General features: G+C 44.9%; 1 pseudogene; it reads left to right on the top strand.

Annotated features, from left to right (window-relative positions):
• Positions 1–18,659, top strand: part of LOC124019828 — a 50,853-nt pseudogene that overhangs the window by 29,914 nt on the left and 2,280 nt on the right.

Raw genomic sequence — 18,659 nt, 5'->3', positions numbered from 1 at the left:
GTACAGTACTGCTAGTTACACACTGTACAGTACTGTTAGTTACTGTACAGTACTGCTGAGTTTACACACTGTACAGTACTGTGAGTTACACACACTGTACAGTACTGTAGTTACACACTGTACAGTACTGTGAGTTACACACACTGTACAGTACTGTGAGTTACACACACTGTACAGTACTGTGAGTTACACACTGTACAGTACTGTGAGTTACACACACTGTACAGTACTGTGAGTTACACACACTGTACAGTACTGTGAGTTACACACTGTACAGTACTGTTAGTTACACACTGTACAGTACTGCTAGTTACACACTGTACAGTACTGTTAGTTACTGTTAGTTACACACTGTAAGTTACTGTTAGTTACACACTGTACAGTACTGCTAGTTACTGTTACTGTTACAGTACTGCTAGTTACTGTTAGTTACACATTGTACAGTACTGCTAGTTACACACTGTACAGTACTACTAGTTACACACTGTACAGTACTGCTAGTTACACACTGTACAGTACTGCTAGTTACACACTGTACAGTACTGTTAGTTACACACTGTACAGTACTGTTAGTTACTGTTAGTTACACACTGTACAGTACTGCTAGTTACACACTGTACAGTACTGCTAGTTACACACTGTACAGTACTGCTAGTTACTGTTAGTTACACATTGTACAGTACTGTTAGTTACTGTTAGTTACACACTGTACAGTACTGTTTAGTTACACTGTACAGTACTGTACAGTACTGCTAGTTACACACTGTACAGTACTGCTAGTTACTGTTAGTTACTGCTAGTTACACACTGTACAGTACTGTTAGTTACACACTGTACAGTACTGTTAGTTACACACACTGTACTGTTAGTTACACACTACAGTACTGTTAGTTACTGTTAGTTACTGCTAGTTACACACTGTACAGTACTGTTAGTTACTGCTATTACACACTGTACAGTACTGTTAGTTACAGTTACTGCTAGTTACACACTGTACAGTACTGTTAGTTACACACTGTACAGTACTGTTAGTTACTGTTAGTTACACACTGTACAGTACTGTTAGTTACTGTTAGTTACACACTGTACAGTACTGTTAGTTACTGTTAGTTACACACTGTACTGTTAGTTACTGTTAGTTACACACTGTACAGTACTGTTAGTTACACACTGTACTGTTAGTTACTGTTAGTTACACACTGTACAGTACTGTTAGTTACACACTGTACAGTACTGTTAGTTACACACTGTACAGTACTGCTAGTTACTGTTAGTTACACACTGTACAGTACTGTTAGTTACACACTGTACAGTACTGTTAGTTACACACTGTACAGTACTGTTAGTTACACACTGTACAGTACTGCTAGTTACTGTTAGTTACACACTGTACAGTACTGTTAGTTACTGTTAGTTACACACTGTACAGTACTGTTAGTTACACACTGTACAGTACTGTTAGTTACACACTGTACAGTACTGTTAGTTACACACTGTACAGTACTGTTAGTTACACACTGTACAGTACAGTACTGTTAGTTACACACTGTACAGTACTGCTAGTTACACACTGTACAGTACTGCTAGTTACACACTGTACAGTACTGTTAGTTACACACTGTACAGTACTGCTAGTTACACACTGTACAGTACTGTTAGTTACACACTGTACAGTACTGCTAGTTACTGTTAGTTACACACTGTACAGTACTGTTAGTTACACACTGTACAGTACTGCTAGTTACACACTGTACAGTACTGCTAGTTACTGTACTTAGTTACACACTGTACTGTTAGTTACTGCTAGTTACACACTGTACAGTAGTGCTAGTTACTGTTAGTTACACACTGTACAGTACTGTTAGTTACTATTAGTTACACACTGTACTGTTAGTTACACACTTTACAGTACTGTTAGTTACACACTGTACAGTACTGCTAGTTACACACTGTACAGTACTGTTAGTTACTGTTAGTTACACACTGTACTGTTAGTTACTGTACTGTTAGTTACACACTGTACTGCTAGTTACACACTGTACTGTTAGTTACTGTTAGTTACACACTGTACAGTACTGTAAGTTACTGTTAGTTACACACTGTACAGTACTGTAGTTACTGTTAGTTACACACTGTACAGTACTGTTAGTTACACACTGTACAGTACTGTTAGTTACACACTGTACAGTACTAGTTACTGTTAGTTACACACTGTACAGTACTGTTAGTTACTGTTAGTTACACACTGTACAGTACTGCTAGTTACACACTGTACAGTACTGCTAGTTAGTTACACTGTACAGTACTGCTAGTTACACACTGTACAGTACTGTTAGTTACACACTGTACAGTACTGCTAGTTACTGTTAGTTACACTAGTTACACACTGTACTGAGTACTGCTAGTTACACACTGTACAGTACTGCTAGTTACACACTGTACAGTACTGCTAGTTACACACTGTACAGTACTTTTAGTTACTGTTAGTTACTGCTAGTTACACACTGTACAGTACTGCTAGTTACACACTGTACAGTACTGTGAGTTACACACTGTACAGTACTGCTAGTTACACACACTGTACAGTACTGTTAGTTACACACTGTACAGTACTGTTAGTTACACACACTGTACAGTACTGTTAGTTACACACACTGTACAGTACTGCTAGTTACACACTGTACAGTACTGCTAGTTACACTGTACAGTACTGTACAGTACTGTTACTAGTTACACACACTGTACTGCTAGTTACACACTGTACTGTTGAGTTACACACTGTACAGTACTGTAGTTACACACTACAGTACTGCTAGTTACACACTGTACAGTACTGTAGTTACTGTTACTGTTAGTTACACACTGTACAGTTACTGTTAGTTTACACTGTACAGTACTGCTAGTTACTGTTAGTTACACATTGTACAGTACTGCTAGTTACACACTGTACAGTACTACTAGTTACACACTGTACAGTACTGCTAGTTACACACTTTACAGTACTACTAGTTACACACTGTACAGTACTGTTAGTTACACACACTGTACTGTTAGTTACACACACTGTACTGTTAGTTACACACTGTACAGTACTGTTAGTTACACACTGTACAGTACTGCTAGTTACTGTTAGTTACACATTGTACAGTACTGCTAGTTACACACTGTACAGTACTACTAGTTACACACTGTACAGTACTGTTAGTTACAGTACTGCTAGTTACACTGTACAGTACTGTTAGTTACACACTGTACAGTACTGCTAGTTACACACTGTACAGTACTGCTAGTTACTGTTAGTTACACACTGTACAGTACTGTTAGTTACTGTTAGTTACACACTGTACAGTACTGTTTATTACACCCTGTACAGTACTGCTAGTTACACACTATACAGTACTGCTAGTTACTGTTAGTTACTGCTAGTTACACACTGTACAGTACTGTTAGTTACACACACTGTACTGTTAGTTACACACACTGTACAGTACTGTTAGTTACTGTTAGTTACTGCTAGTTACACACTATACAGTACTGCTAGTTACTGTTAGTTACTGCTAGTTACACACTGTACAGTACTGCTAGTTACTGTTAGTTACTGCTAGTTACACACTGTACAGTACTGCTAGTTACACACTGTACAGTACTGCTAGTTACACACTGTACAGTACTGCTAGTTACACACTGTACAGTACTGTTAGTTACACACTGTACAGTACTGTTAGTTACACACACTGTACTGTTAGTTACACACACTGTACTGTTAGTTACACACTGTACAGTACTGTTAGTTACACACTGTACAGTACTGTTAGTTACTGCTAGTTACACACTGTACTGTTAGTTACTGCTAGTTACACACTGTACAGTACTGCTAGTTACACACTCTACAGTACTGTTAGTTACTGTTAGTTACACACTGTACAGTACTGTTAGTTACACACTAAGTTACTGTTAGTTACACACTGTACAGTACTATTAGTTACACACTGTACAGTACTGTTAGTTACACACTGTACAGTACTGTTAGTTACACACTGTACAGTACTGCTAGTTACTGTTAGTTACACACTGTACAGTACTGTTAGTTACACACTGTACAGTACTGCTAGTTACACACTGTACAGTACTGCTAGTTACACACTGTACAGTACTGCTAGTTACACACTGTTAGTTACTGCTAGTTACACACTGTACAGTACTGCTAGTTACACACTGTACAGTACTGTTAGTTACACACTGTACAGTACTGTTAGTTACTGTTAGTTACACACTGTACAGTACTGCTAGTTACACACTGTACAGTACTGTTTATTACACCCTGTACAGTACTGTTAGTTACACACTGTACAGTACTGTTAGTTACACACTGTACAGTACTGCTAGTTACTGTTAGTTACTGCTAGTTACACACTGTACAGTACTGCTAGTTACTGTTAGTTACTGCTAGTTACACACTGTACAGTACTGCTAGTTACACACTGTACAGTACTGTTAGTTACACACTGTACAGTACTGCTAGTTACTGTTAGTTACTGCTAGTTACACACTGTACAGTACTGCTAGTTACACACTGTAGATTACTGCTAGTTACACACTGTACAGTACTGTTAGTTACACACTGTACAGTACTGTTAGTTACACACTGTACAGTACTGTTAGTTACACACACTGTACTGTTAGTTACACACACTGTACTGTTAGTTACACACTGTACAGTACTGTTAGTTACACACTGTACAGTACTGTTAGTTACTGCTAGTTACACACTGTACTGTTAGTTACTGCTAGTTACACACTGTACAGTACTGTTAGTTACACACTGTACAGTACTGCTAGTTACTGTTAGTTACACACTGTACAGTACTGTTAGTTACTGCTAGTTACACACTGTACAGTACTGCTAGTTACTGTTAGTTACTGTTAGTTACACACTACTACTAGTACTGTTAGTTACTGCTAGTTACACACTGTACTGTTAGTACTGCTAGTTACACACTGTACAGTACTGTTAGTTACACACTGTACAGTACTGCTAGTTACTGTTAGTTACTGCTACTGTACAGTACTGTTAGTTACTGTTAGTTACACACTGTACAGTACTGCTAGTTACACACTGTACAGTACTGCTAGTTACACACTGTACAGTACTGCTAGTTACACACTGTACAGTACTGCAGTCCTGCTAGTTAAACAAACCATACCTTCAATTACAATAAACATTTGATTGAGATGTGGTTTGACTTTTCCCCCTCTCTTTCTCCCCCTCTCTCTCTCCCTCCCTCTCTCTCTCTCCCTCCACCTGTCTCTCCCCTCTCCTCTCTCCCTCCCTCTCTCTTTCTCTATCCCTCTCTCCCCTCCTCTCAGGGTTATCTTCCTCCAACGAAAAACGGTGTGGAGCCGAAGCGCCCCAGCCGGCCCATCAACATTACCTCAGTGGTCAGACTATCCACCACAGTCCCCAACACCATTGTGGTGTCTTGGACCTCAGAGGTTGGAAGGGTAAGATATGATAAGATTGATACATTAAAAATTCTCTTAATTTGATTGTAAGAAATTGTAAACATTTCTAGAAAACGTTTAGTTTCTGACCTTTTTATTATGTTGTATTTTTATATATATTTTTTAAATTGAATGTTTTAAATGTTTTAATTTATTTATTATTGCCCCCTGTTCTACCCAAATTCCTGGTATCCAATTGGTAGTTAGTCTTGTCCCATCGTTGCAACTCCCATACGGACTCGGGAGAGGTGAAAGGTCGAGAGCCACGCGTCCTCTGAAACACGACCCCGCCTAGCCGCACTGCTTCTTGACACATTACTCGCTTAACCCGGAAGCCAGCCGCACCAATGTGTCGGAGGAAACACCGTGCACCTGGCGACCGTGTCAGCGTACACTGCACCCGGCCCGCCACAGGAGTCGCTAGAGCGCTATGGGACAAGGACATGCCGGCCGGCCAAACCCTCCCCTAATCCGGACGCACCGCCCTCATGGGCTGGGCCTGTGTAGCTCAGTTGTGCACCGCCCTCATGGGTCTCCCGGTCGAGGATGGCCCGGGATCGAAACCCGGGTCTATATTGGTGCCTCAAGCACTGCGATACAGATGCCTTAGATCTATATTAGACATCTGCGCCACTCGGGAGGCCAATTTATTTGATGTTTTAAGCACTTAGACGTAAGAAATGCTCTGTATAAATAATGTTTTGGTTTGGTAAGAACAGTGGGGCAAAAACACATGAATAAAAGTGCGGTAGAAAAGTGCAGTGATCTGGATGAAAAAGAGAGTGATTTTAACAACCCTACAGCACCTTCTGTGTTTTCAGAGCTACTCTATGGCGGTGTACCTGGTCAAGCAGCAGTCGTCCACAGTGCTGTTGCAGAGACTACGGTCCAAAGGCATCAGGAACCCAGACCATTCCAGAGCACTCAGTAAGGGTTGCCAGGACGACACACTGTTTACACTGTTAGCACTGTTAGCATGCTAGGTTAAATGTATGGATCTCAGTAAGGGTTGCCAGGACGACACACTGTTTACACTGTTAGCACTGTTAGCATGCTAGGTTAAATGTATGGATCTGGCTGAACGGGTCCATGACACACTGTTAGCACTGTTAGCATGCTAGGTTAAATGTATGGATCTGGCTGAACGGGTCCATGACACACTGTTTACACTGTTAGCACTGTTAGCATGCTAGGTTAAATGTATGGATCTGGCTGAACGGGTCCATGACACACTGTTTACACTGTTAGCACTGTTAGCATGCTAGGTTAAATGTATGGATCTGGCTGAACGGGTCCATGACACACTGTTTACACTGTTAGCACTGTTAGCATGCTAGGTTAAATGTATGGATCTGGCTGAACGGGTCCATGACACACTGTTAGCACTGTTAGCATGCTAGGTTAAATGTATGGATCTGGCTGAACGGGTCCATGACACACGTGTATCTAGCTACATATTTAGTTCTGGCCTGTTGAAACCAGGTGTCTCGTTCTGTATTGTCATGGCGCTCTGTACTATATTCCATGTGAAGTGTTCATGTACTGTAGAGGCTTGTGCAGATCTTGTATAGGTGGTCATGATTGCTGCTTCTTCTTCATGCTGTTCTCTGTCCCCCTGCAGTCAAAGAGAAGCTAACTGCAGATCCAGACAGTGAAATCGCCACCACCAGCCTGCGTGTGTCCCTCCTCTGTCCGGTAAACACACACACTCTGTCTTAATACCCCTATTACTGTGCTTTACTGTGTGTGTCCCGACTTGTCTCAATACCCCTATCACCGTTTAACTACTGTGTGTGTGTGTGTGTGTGTGTGTGTGTGTGTGTGTGTGTGTGTGTGTGTGTGTGTGTGTGTGTGTGTGTGTGTGTGTGTGTGTGTGTGTGTGTGTGTGTGTGTGTGTGTGTGTGTGTGTGTGTGTGCAGCTGGGGAAGATGCGTCTGATGATCCCGTGCCGGGCGCTGACGTGTTCCCACCTGCAGTGTTTCGACGCTACGCTGTACATCCAGATGAATGAGAAGAAACCCACCTGGGTTTGTCCCGTCTGTGATAAGAAAGCCCCTACGAACATCTCATCATTGACGGGTGAGACCCACAAGCCTGTACCAGCTCTTAGTGTCTCTATTTAATACAGAACATAGTGGTCCTACGGGCCTTCAGAAAGGATTCAAGCCCCTTCACTTATTCCACATGTTGTTGCGTTACAGCCTGAATTTAAATGGATTACATTATTTATTTTAATTGTCACTGGTCTACACACAATACCCCATAATGTCAAAGTGCACTGGCCTACACACAATACCCCATAATGTCAAAGTACTCCATAATGTCAAAGTGTTTCTACACACAATACCCCATAATGAAAAGCTGCATAATGTCTTGGTCTACACACAATACCCCATAATGTCAAAGTGCACTGGCCTACACACAATACCCCATAATGTCAAAGTGCACTGGAAGTACCCCATAATGTCAAAGTGGAAGTATGTTTTTTGTAGTAGTAATGAATAAAAAATGAAATGCTGCAATGTCTTGAGTCAGTGAGTATTCAAACCCCTTGGTCATGGCAAGCCTAAATAAGTTCAGGAGTAAAAATGTGCTGAACAAGTCACAAATAAGTTGCGTGAACTCAATAATAGTTTTAGATGCACTATTGTTAAATGAATGACTACCTCATCTCTGTACACCCACACATACAATTATCTGTAAGGTCCCTCAGTCGAGCAGTGAATTTCAAATACAGATTCAACCACAAAGACAAGAGAAGTTTTCCAATGCCTCGCAAAGAAGTACACCTATAGGTAGATTGGTAAAAAAAATATTTATATATATTTTTTAAATGCAGACATTGAATATCCCTTTGAGCATGGTAAAGTTAGTAATTACACTTTGGATGGTGTATCAATACACCCAGTCACTACAGAGATACAGGTGTCCTTCCTAACTCAGTTGCCGGAGAGGAAGGAAACCGCTGGGGATTTTCACCATGAGACCAATGGTGACTATAAAACAGTTACAGAGTTGAATGGCTGTGATAGGAGAAAACTGAGGATGGATCAACAACATTGTAGGTATGCCACAATACTAACCTAAATGAGTGAAAAGAAGGAAATCTGTACAGAATAAAAAATATTCCAAAACATGCATCCTGTTTGCAACACGGCACTAAAGTAATAATACAAACAATGTTGCAAAGCAATTATATTTTTGTCCTGAATACAAAGTGTTATGTTTGGGGCAAATTCAATAGAACACATTACTGAGTACCACTCTCCATATTTTCAAGCATAGTGGTGGTTGCATCATGTTATGGGTATGCTTGTAATCGTTAAGGACTGGGGGAGTATTTCAGGATAAAAAATAAACAGAATGGAGCTAAACACAGGAACAATCCTAGAGGAAAACCAGGTTGTCTGCTTTCCACCAGAGATGAATTCACATTTCAGTAGGACAAAAACACAAGGCCAAATCTACACTGGAGTTGCTTAACAAGAAGACAGTGAATGTTCATGAGTGGCCTAGTTACAGTTTTGACTTCAATCTACTTGAAAATCTATGGCAAGACCTGAAAATTATTGTCTAGCAATGATTAAAAACCAATTGACAAAGCTTGAAGAATTTTGAAAGGAAAAATGGAAGAATGTTGCACAGGTGTGGAAATCTCAGAGACTTACTCTACTGTAATCACTGCCAAAGGAACTTCTGCAAAGTATGGACTCGGGGTGTGAATACTTATGTAAGTGAGATATTTCTGTATTTAATTTTCAATAAATGTGCAAAAATGTCTAAAAACATGTTTTCACTTTGTCCTTATGGGGTGCTGTGATGTCATTATGGGGTGCTGTGATGTCATTATGGGGTGCTGTGATGTCATTATGGGGTGCTGTGATGTCATTATGGGGTATTGTGATGTCATTATGGGGTATTGTGATGTCATTATGGGGTGTTGTGATGTCATTATGGGGTATTGTGATGTCATTATGGGGATTGTGATGTCATTATGGGGTATTGTATGGGTGAGGTGGGGAAAAATCTATTTAATCCATTTTGAATTCAGGCTGTAACACAACAAAATGTGGAATAAGTCAAGGGGTATGAATACTTTCTGAAGGCACTGTGTATACTGTATACATCGATGTTATTATACTGTATCACAGAAACTTGTGGCGGAGTCCCTACAATTTTGTGCAGATTTTCTTAATTTTAGGCTGGAAAGAAGCACATCATCCGGGAACGTGCCCATTCCTCTGGGTTTCGTTTCTTTATTTTCTGTGCCCAGTTTCAGACTTTAATGGTCACATCAGACCTGATGGGTTTCAAATGTGTAGCCCAACAATTATTTACATGGCTCCAGTTGCAACCAACTTATTTTTCTGCACAAATTCAATATTCGCCCATAGGGTGACATTTTGGGTGAACAGTGATCTAAATAAACAGGAAGTTGAGAATAGTTGATTAGCAGCATGAATTTGTGCTTAGCTGGGGGGTTGTTGAGTTGAACGGTCTGTGGTTGTGTTCTTCAAACATGAAATGGTATTGAATCCAGATAGTCACATCCAACCATAGGACGGGATTCCGCTAGTTGACCTACAGTATGTACAAAAACAACCTTCTCAGGTATACTGTATACAAGTCCACTCTATTCAGTTATACTGTATACAAGTCCACTCTATTCAGTTATACTGTATACAAGTCCACTCTATTCAGTTATACTGTATACAAGTCCACTCTATTCTGTTATACTGTATACAAGTCCACTATATTCTGTTATACTGTATACAGTCCACTATTCAGTTATACAAGTCCACTCTATTCTGTTATACTGTATACAAGTCCACTCTATTCTGTTATACTGTATACAGGTCCACTCTATTCAGTTATACAAGTCCACTATATTCTGTTATACTGTATACAAGTCCACTCTATTCTGTTATACTGTATACAGGTCCACTCTATTCAGTTATACAAGTCCACTATATTCTGTTATACTGTATACAAGTCCACTCTATTCAGTTATACTGTATACAGGTCCACTATATTCTGTTATACTGTATACAAGTCCACTCTATTCAGTTATACAAGTCCACTCTATTCTGTTATACTGTATACAAGTCCACTCTATTCTGTTATACTGTATACAGGTCCACTCTATTCAGTTATACTGTCCATACAGGTCCAGTTATACAGTTATACAAGTCCACTCTATTCAGTTATACTGTATACAAGTCCACTCTATTCAGTTATACTGTATACAAGTCCACTCTATTCAGTTATACTGTATACAAGTCCACTCTATTCAGTTATACTGTATACAAGTCCACTCTATTCAGTTATACTGTATACAAGTCCACTCTATTCAGTTATACTGTATACAAGTCCACTCTATTCAGTTATACTATTCAGTTATACAAGTCCACTCTATTCAGTTATACAAGTCCACTCTATTCTGTATACAAGTCCACTCTATTCAGTTATACTGTATACAAGTCCACTCTATTCAGTTATACTGTATACAAGTCCACTCTATTCAGTTATACTGTATACAAGTCCACCTATTCAGTTATACAGTCCACTCTATTCAGTTATACTGTATACAAGTCCACTCTATTCAGTTATACTGTATACAAGTCCACTCTATTCAGTTATACTGTATGTCCACTCTATTCAGTTATACAAGTCCACTCTATTCAGTTATACTGTATACAAGTCCACTCTATTCAGTTATACTGTATACAAGTCCACTCTATTCTGTTATACAAGTCCACTCTATTCAGTTATACTGTATACAGGTCCACTCTATTCTGTTATACTGTATACAAGTCCACTCTATTCTGTTATACTGTATACAAGTCCACTCTATTCAGTTATACTGTATACAAGTCCACTCTATTCAGTTATACAAGTATTACAAGTCCACTCTATTCAGTTATACTGTATACAAGTCCACTCTATTCAGTATACAAGTCCACTATTCAGTTATACTGTATACAAGTCCACTCTATTCAGTTATACAAGTCCACTCTATTCTGTTATACTGTATACAAGTCCACTCTGTATACAAGTCCACTCTATTCAGTTATACTGTATACAAGTCCACTCTATTCAGTTATACTGTATACAACTATTGTTATACAAGTCCACTCTATTCAGTTATACTGTATACAAGTCCACTCTATTATTATACTGTATACAAGTCCACTCTATTCAGTTATACTGTATACAAGTCCACTCTATTCAGTTATACTGTATACAAGTCCACTCTATTCAGTTATACTGTATACAAGTCCACTCTATTCAGTTATACTGTATACAAGTCCACTCTATTCAGTTATACTGTATACAAGTCCACTCTATTCAGTTATACTGTATACAAGTCCACTCTATTCTGTTATACTGTATACAAGTCCACTCTATTCAGTTATACAAGTCCACTCTATTCAGTTATACTGTATACAAGTCCACTCTATTCAGTTATACTGTATACAAGTCCACTCTATTCAGTTATACTGTATACAAGTCCACTCTATTCAGTTATACAGATTCAGATGGTCTTTTCTATTTTATACAATCTGTAGCGTATAGATGTATTTACACACACCATGTAAACAACATGAATAACACTGTACACACACTGACTGTAACACAACGTGAATAACACCGTACACACTGACTGTAACACAACGTGAATAACACCGTACACACAATGACCGCAACACAACGTGAAGACATTGCATGTACAGTATACCTTCACACTGTTGTTTCTGTGTGTCTGTCTTGTCCAGGTTGTTTATGGAGATCCTGAACAGCTGTGTAGACTGTGATGAGATCCAGTTTAAGGAGGATGGCTACTGGGCCCCCATGAGGACAAAGAAGGAAGTACAGGAGGTCTCGTCAGCCTCCTACAGCAACGGACTGGAAGGTGAGAGAGGCGCTGTGTAAGGGCAGGCTTTTGGTCCAGCCCTGCAGCTTTTAACATACCTGATTCCACTACTCTGTCTGTTGGACCTTGTATCAGAATGTGTGTTAGAACAGTGCTGGAACAACAGGCTGCAAACCCAGTGTCTCTCGTTGTGTTAGATGATATTATTCTGGCTTGTTATCATTACACTATATGTCTCATGACTATTCCACTGTGTTGCCACTTGCTCTAGGCTGGGGTGTGTAAATATATATGCTATATTGATTTGATTGTTTCCCGTGTCTCTCTCCCCCAGGCTTGCACCGGTCGGCGGTAGGGGAGCAGAGGAGCTCGTTCCCACAACGGGGCAGTAGTAGGATGAAGGTAGAGGTGATCGACCTGACCCTGGACAGCTCCTCAGAGGACGACGATGATGACCAACCGCCCCTCAAGAGGCCCTGCCCCTCCCTGTCCCCCACCTCGCCTCCCATCGTCAACAAGGGGTGAGGCCCACCTCCACCAATACACTGGATCTCGCCCCTCTCGCCTCCCTCGCCCCTTTCACCTCTCCTTCCCCTCCCGCCCCTCCCTTCCCTCTCACCCCTCATGCCCGTTTCACACCTCATACCCCTTTCACACCTCATACCCCTTTCACACCTCTCAGCCCTCTCTCACCCCTCATCTCTCGCACCTCTCACACACCTCTCACACCCCTGTGTGTGTTAATATTCTCTCTGTCTGTCTCTCTTTCTCTGTGCTGTGTGTGTTTGTTTGCAGGAACCTGCACCACCAGGTGTCCCCAGTGAGCCGGACCCCCAGCATGCCGTCTGTGGACACCAGCTACATCCCCCTGTACCTCCCCTCATCCAGGACACCGTCCCTACTACCACGCCCCAAACCAACTCACAGGTAACACACTACCACACCCCAACCCAGCGGGACAGGTAACACACTACCACGCCCCAAACCAGCTCACAGGTAACACACTACCCACCCCAACCCAGCTCACAGGTAACACACTACCACGCCCCAAACCAGCTCACAGGTAACACACTACCACGGACCCAGCTCACAGGTGCACACTACCATGCCCCAACCCAGCTCACAGGTAACACACTACCACGCCCAACCCAGCTCACAGGTAGCACACTACCACGCCCCAACCCAGCTCACAGGTAGCACACTACCACGCCCCAACCCAGCTCACAGGTAACACACTACCACGCCCCAACCCAGCTCAGGTAGCACACACACTACCACGCCCCAACTCAGCTCACAGGTAACACACACACTACCACGCCCCAAACCAGCTCACAGGTAACACACACACTACCACGCCCCAAACCAGCTCACAGGTAACACACACACTACCACGCCCCAACCCAGCTCACAGGTAACACACACACTACCACGACCCAACCCAGCTCACAGGTAACACACTACCACGCCCCAACCCAGCTCACAGGTAACACACACACTACCACGACCCAACCCAGCTCACAGGTAACACACTACCACGCCCCAAACCAGCTCACAGGTAACACACACACTACCACGCCCCAACCCAGCTCACAGGTAACACACACACTACCACGCCCCAACCCATCTCACAGGTAGCACACTACCACGCCCCAACCCAGCTCACAGGTAACACACTACCGTCCCTACTACCACGCCCCAACAGAGCTCAGAGGTAACACACTACCACGCCCCAACCCAGCTCACAGGTAGCACACTACCACGCCCCAACACAGCTCACAGGTAACACACTACCACGCCCCAACCCAGCTCACAGTTAACACACACACTACCACGCCCCAACTCAGCTCACAGGTAACACACACACTACCACGCCCCAAACCAGCTCACAGGTAACACACACACTACCACGCCCCAACCCAGCTCACAGGTAACACACACACTACCACACCCCAACCCAGCTCACAGGTAACACACTACCACGCCCCAACCCAGCTCACAGGTAACACACTACCGTCCCTACTACCACGCCCCAACAGAGCTCAGAGGTAACACACTACCACGCCCCAACCCAGCTCACAGGTAGCACACTACCACGCCCCAACACAGCTCACAGGTAACACACTACCACGCCCCAACCCAGCTCACAGTTGACACTACCACGCCCCAACTCAGCTCAGGTAAACACACATTTGGACGCCCCAAACCAGCTCACAGGTAACACACACACTACCACGCCCCAACCCAGCTCACAGGTAACACACACACTACCACACCCCAACCCAGCTCACAGGTAACACACTACCACGCCCCAACCCAGCTCACAGGTAACACACTACCGTCCCTACTACCACGACCCAACCCAGCTCACAGGTAACACACTACCACGACCCAACCCAGCTCACAGGTAACAAACTACCACGCCCCAAACCAGCTCACAGGTAACACACTACCGTCCCTACTCTTGACCCAGCTCACAGGTAACACACTAGCACGCCCCAACCCAGCTCACAGGTAACACACTACCGTCCCTACTACCACGCCCCAACCCAGCTCACAGGTAACACACACACTACCACGCCCCAAACCAGCTCACAGGTAACACACACACTACCACGCCCCAAACCAGCTCACAGGTAACACACACACTACCACGCCCCAAACCAGCTCACAGGTAACACACACACTACCACGCCCCAACCCAGCTCACAGGTTACACACACTACCACGCCCCAAACCAGCTTCAGGTAACACACACACTACCACGCCCAAACTATTCAGCTCACAGGTAACACACTACCACGCCTCAAACCAGCTCACAGGTAACACACACACTACCTACGCCCCAACCCAGCTCACAGTAACACACACTACCAGACCCAACCCAGCTACAGGTACACAACACTACCACGCCCCAACCCAGCTTACAGGTAACACACTACCGTCCCTACTAACGCCCCAACAGAGCTCAGAGGTAACACACTACCACGCCCCAACCCAGCTCAGGTAGCACACTACCACGCCCAACACAGCTCACAGGTAGCACACTACCACGCCCCAACCCAGCTCACAGGTAACACACTACCACGCCCCAACCCAGCTCACAGTTACACACACTACCACGCCCAACCCAGCTCACAGGTAACACACTACCACGCCCCAACCCAGCTTCTGTTAACACACACACTACCACGCCCCAACTCAGCTCAGGTAACACACACACTACCACGCCCCAAACCAGCTCACAGGTAACACACACACTACCACGACCCAACCCAGCTCACAGGTAACACACTACCACGCCCCAACCCAGCTCACAGGTAACACACTACCGTCCCTACTACCACGACCCAACCCAGCTCACAGGTAACACACTACCACTATTCAACCCAGCTCACAGGTAACAAACTACCACGCCCAAACCAGCTCACAGGTAATGGTCTTCCCTACTACCACAACCCAGCTCACAGGTAACACACTAGCATGTAAACAGCTCACAGGTAACACTTCCCTACTACCACGCCCCAACCCAGCTCACAGGTAACACACACACTACCACGCCCCAAACCAGCTCACAGGTAACACACACACTACCACGCCCCAAACCAGCTCACAGGTAACACACACACTGCACGCCCCAACCCAGCTCACAGGTAACACACACTTGTTTCAAACCAGCTCACAGGTAACACACACACTACCACGCCCCAACCCAGCTCACAGGTAACACACACACTACCACGCCCCAAACCAGCTCACAGGTAACACACACACTACCACGCCCAAACCAGTTCACAGGACACACTACTGGGCCCAAACCAGCTCACAAAGGTAACACACACACTACCACGCCCCAACCCAGCTCACAGGTAACACACACACTACCACGCCCCAAACCAGCTTTCAGGTACCAGCCCAAATCAGCTCACAGGTAACAACACACTACCACGCCCCAACCCAGCTCACAGGTACACTAGAATGTGCCTCAAACCAGCTCACAGGTAACTGGAACACTACCAGGCCCCAAATCAGCTCACAGATAACACACACACTACCACGCCCCAAACCAGCTCACAGGTAGACACACTACCACGCCCCAAATCAGCTCACATCACACACTACCACGTCCCAACCCAGCTCACAGATAACACACACACTACCCAACCCAGCTCACAGGTACCACACACTACCACGCCCAACCCAGCTCACAGGTAACAAACTACCACGCCCCAAACCAGCTCACAGGTAACACACTACCGTGTCTCGACCCAACCCAGCCAGGTAACACACTACCACGACCCAACCCAGCTCACAGGTAACAAACTACCACACCCCAAACCAGCTCACAGGTAACACACTACCGTCCAGTACTACCAGGCCCCAACCCAGCTCACAGGTAACACACTACCACGCCCAACCCAGCTCACAGGTAACAAACTACCACGCCCCAAACCAGCTCACAGGTAACACACTACCTGCCCTACTACCACGTCCCCCCAAACCAGCTCACAGGTAACACACTACCGTCCCACAGGCCCAACCCAGCTCACAGGTAACACACTCATGCCCCAACCCAGCTCACAGGTAACACTACCGCCCCAACCCCTACTACCACGCCCAACCCAGCTCACAGGTAACACACTACCACGCCCCAACCCAGCTCACAGGTAACACACACACTACCACGCCCCAAACCAGCTCACAGGTAACACACACACTACCACGCCCCAACCCAGCTCACCACACACTACCACGCCCCAAACCAGCTCACAGGTAACACACACACTACCACGCCCTAAACCAGCTCACAGGTAACACACTACCACGCCCCAAACCAGCTCACAGGTAACACACACACTACCACCCCTTTCCAGCTCACAGGTACCACGCCCCAAACCAGCTCACAGGTAACCACACACTACCACGCCCCAACCCAGCTCACAGGTAACACACTACCACGACCCCCAACCCAGCTCACAGGTAACACACACACTACCACGCCCCAAACCAGCTCACAGGTAACACACACACTACCACGCCCCAAATCAGCTCACAGATAACCACACTACCACGCCCCAAACCAGCTCACAGGTACACACTACCACGCCCCAACCCAGCTCACAGGTAACACACACACTACCACGCCCCAACCCAGCTCACAGGTAACACACTACCACGCCCCAACCCAGCTCACAGGTAACACACTACCACGCCCCAACCAGCTCACAGGTAACACACTATCCCTACTACCACGCCCCAACAGAGCTCACAGGTAACACACTACCACGCCCCAACCCAGCTCACAGGTAGCACACTACCACGCCCAACCCAGCTCACAGGTAGCACACTACCACGCCCCAACCCAGCTCACAGGTAACACACTACCACGCCCCAACCCAGCTCACAGGTAACACACTACCACGCCCCAACCAGCTCACAGGTAACACACACTACCACGCCCCAAACCAGCTCACAGGTAACACACTACCACGCCCAACCCAGCTCACAGGTACACACACTACCACGCCCCAACCCAGCTCACAGGTAACACACTACCACGCCCCAAACCAGCTCACAGGTAACACACTACCGTCCCACGCCCCAACCCAGCTCACAGGTAGCACACTACCACGCCCCAACCCAGCTCACAGGTAACAAACTACCACGCCCCAACCCAGCTCACAGGTAACACACACACTACCACGACCCAACCCAGCTCACAGGTAACACACTACCACGCCCCAACCCAGCTCACAGGTAACACACACACTACTACCACGCCCCAACCCAGCTCACAGGTAACACACACACTACCACGCCCCCAAACCAGCTCACAGGTAACACACACTACCACGCCCCAAACCAGCTCACAGGTAACACACACACTACACTACCACGCCCCAAACCAGCTCACAGGTAACACAACACACACCACGCCATAAATACACAACCACACATTAACACACACACAACCACGCCCCAAACCAGCTCACACAACACAAACACACTACCACGCCACACAACCCAGCTCACAACCAACACACACACAACCACAAATACCCAGCCACAGGTACACACACACTACCACACCACAACCACAAATACACAACCACACACACACACAACCACAAATACCCAGCTCACAGGTACACACCACCACACACACTACCACAAATACACAACCAGCACACAACCACACACACACACCACAAAGCTACACACAACTACCACGCCCAACCCAGCTCACACCACAAATACACAACCACACACACACAACCACAAATAC

The sequence above is a fragment of the Oncorhynchus gorbuscha genome, unplaced genomic scaffold (genome assembly GCF_021184085.1).
Source record: "Oncorhynchus gorbuscha isolate QuinsamMale2020 ecotype Even-year unplaced genomic scaffold, OgorEven_v1.0 Un_scaffold_692, whole genome shotgun sequence".
Classification (NCBI taxonomy): Eukaryota; Metazoa; Chordata; class Actinopteri; order Salmoniformes; family Salmonidae; genus Oncorhynchus; species Oncorhynchus gorbuscha.
This window is presented reverse-complemented; position numbering and strand designations above follow the sequence as displayed.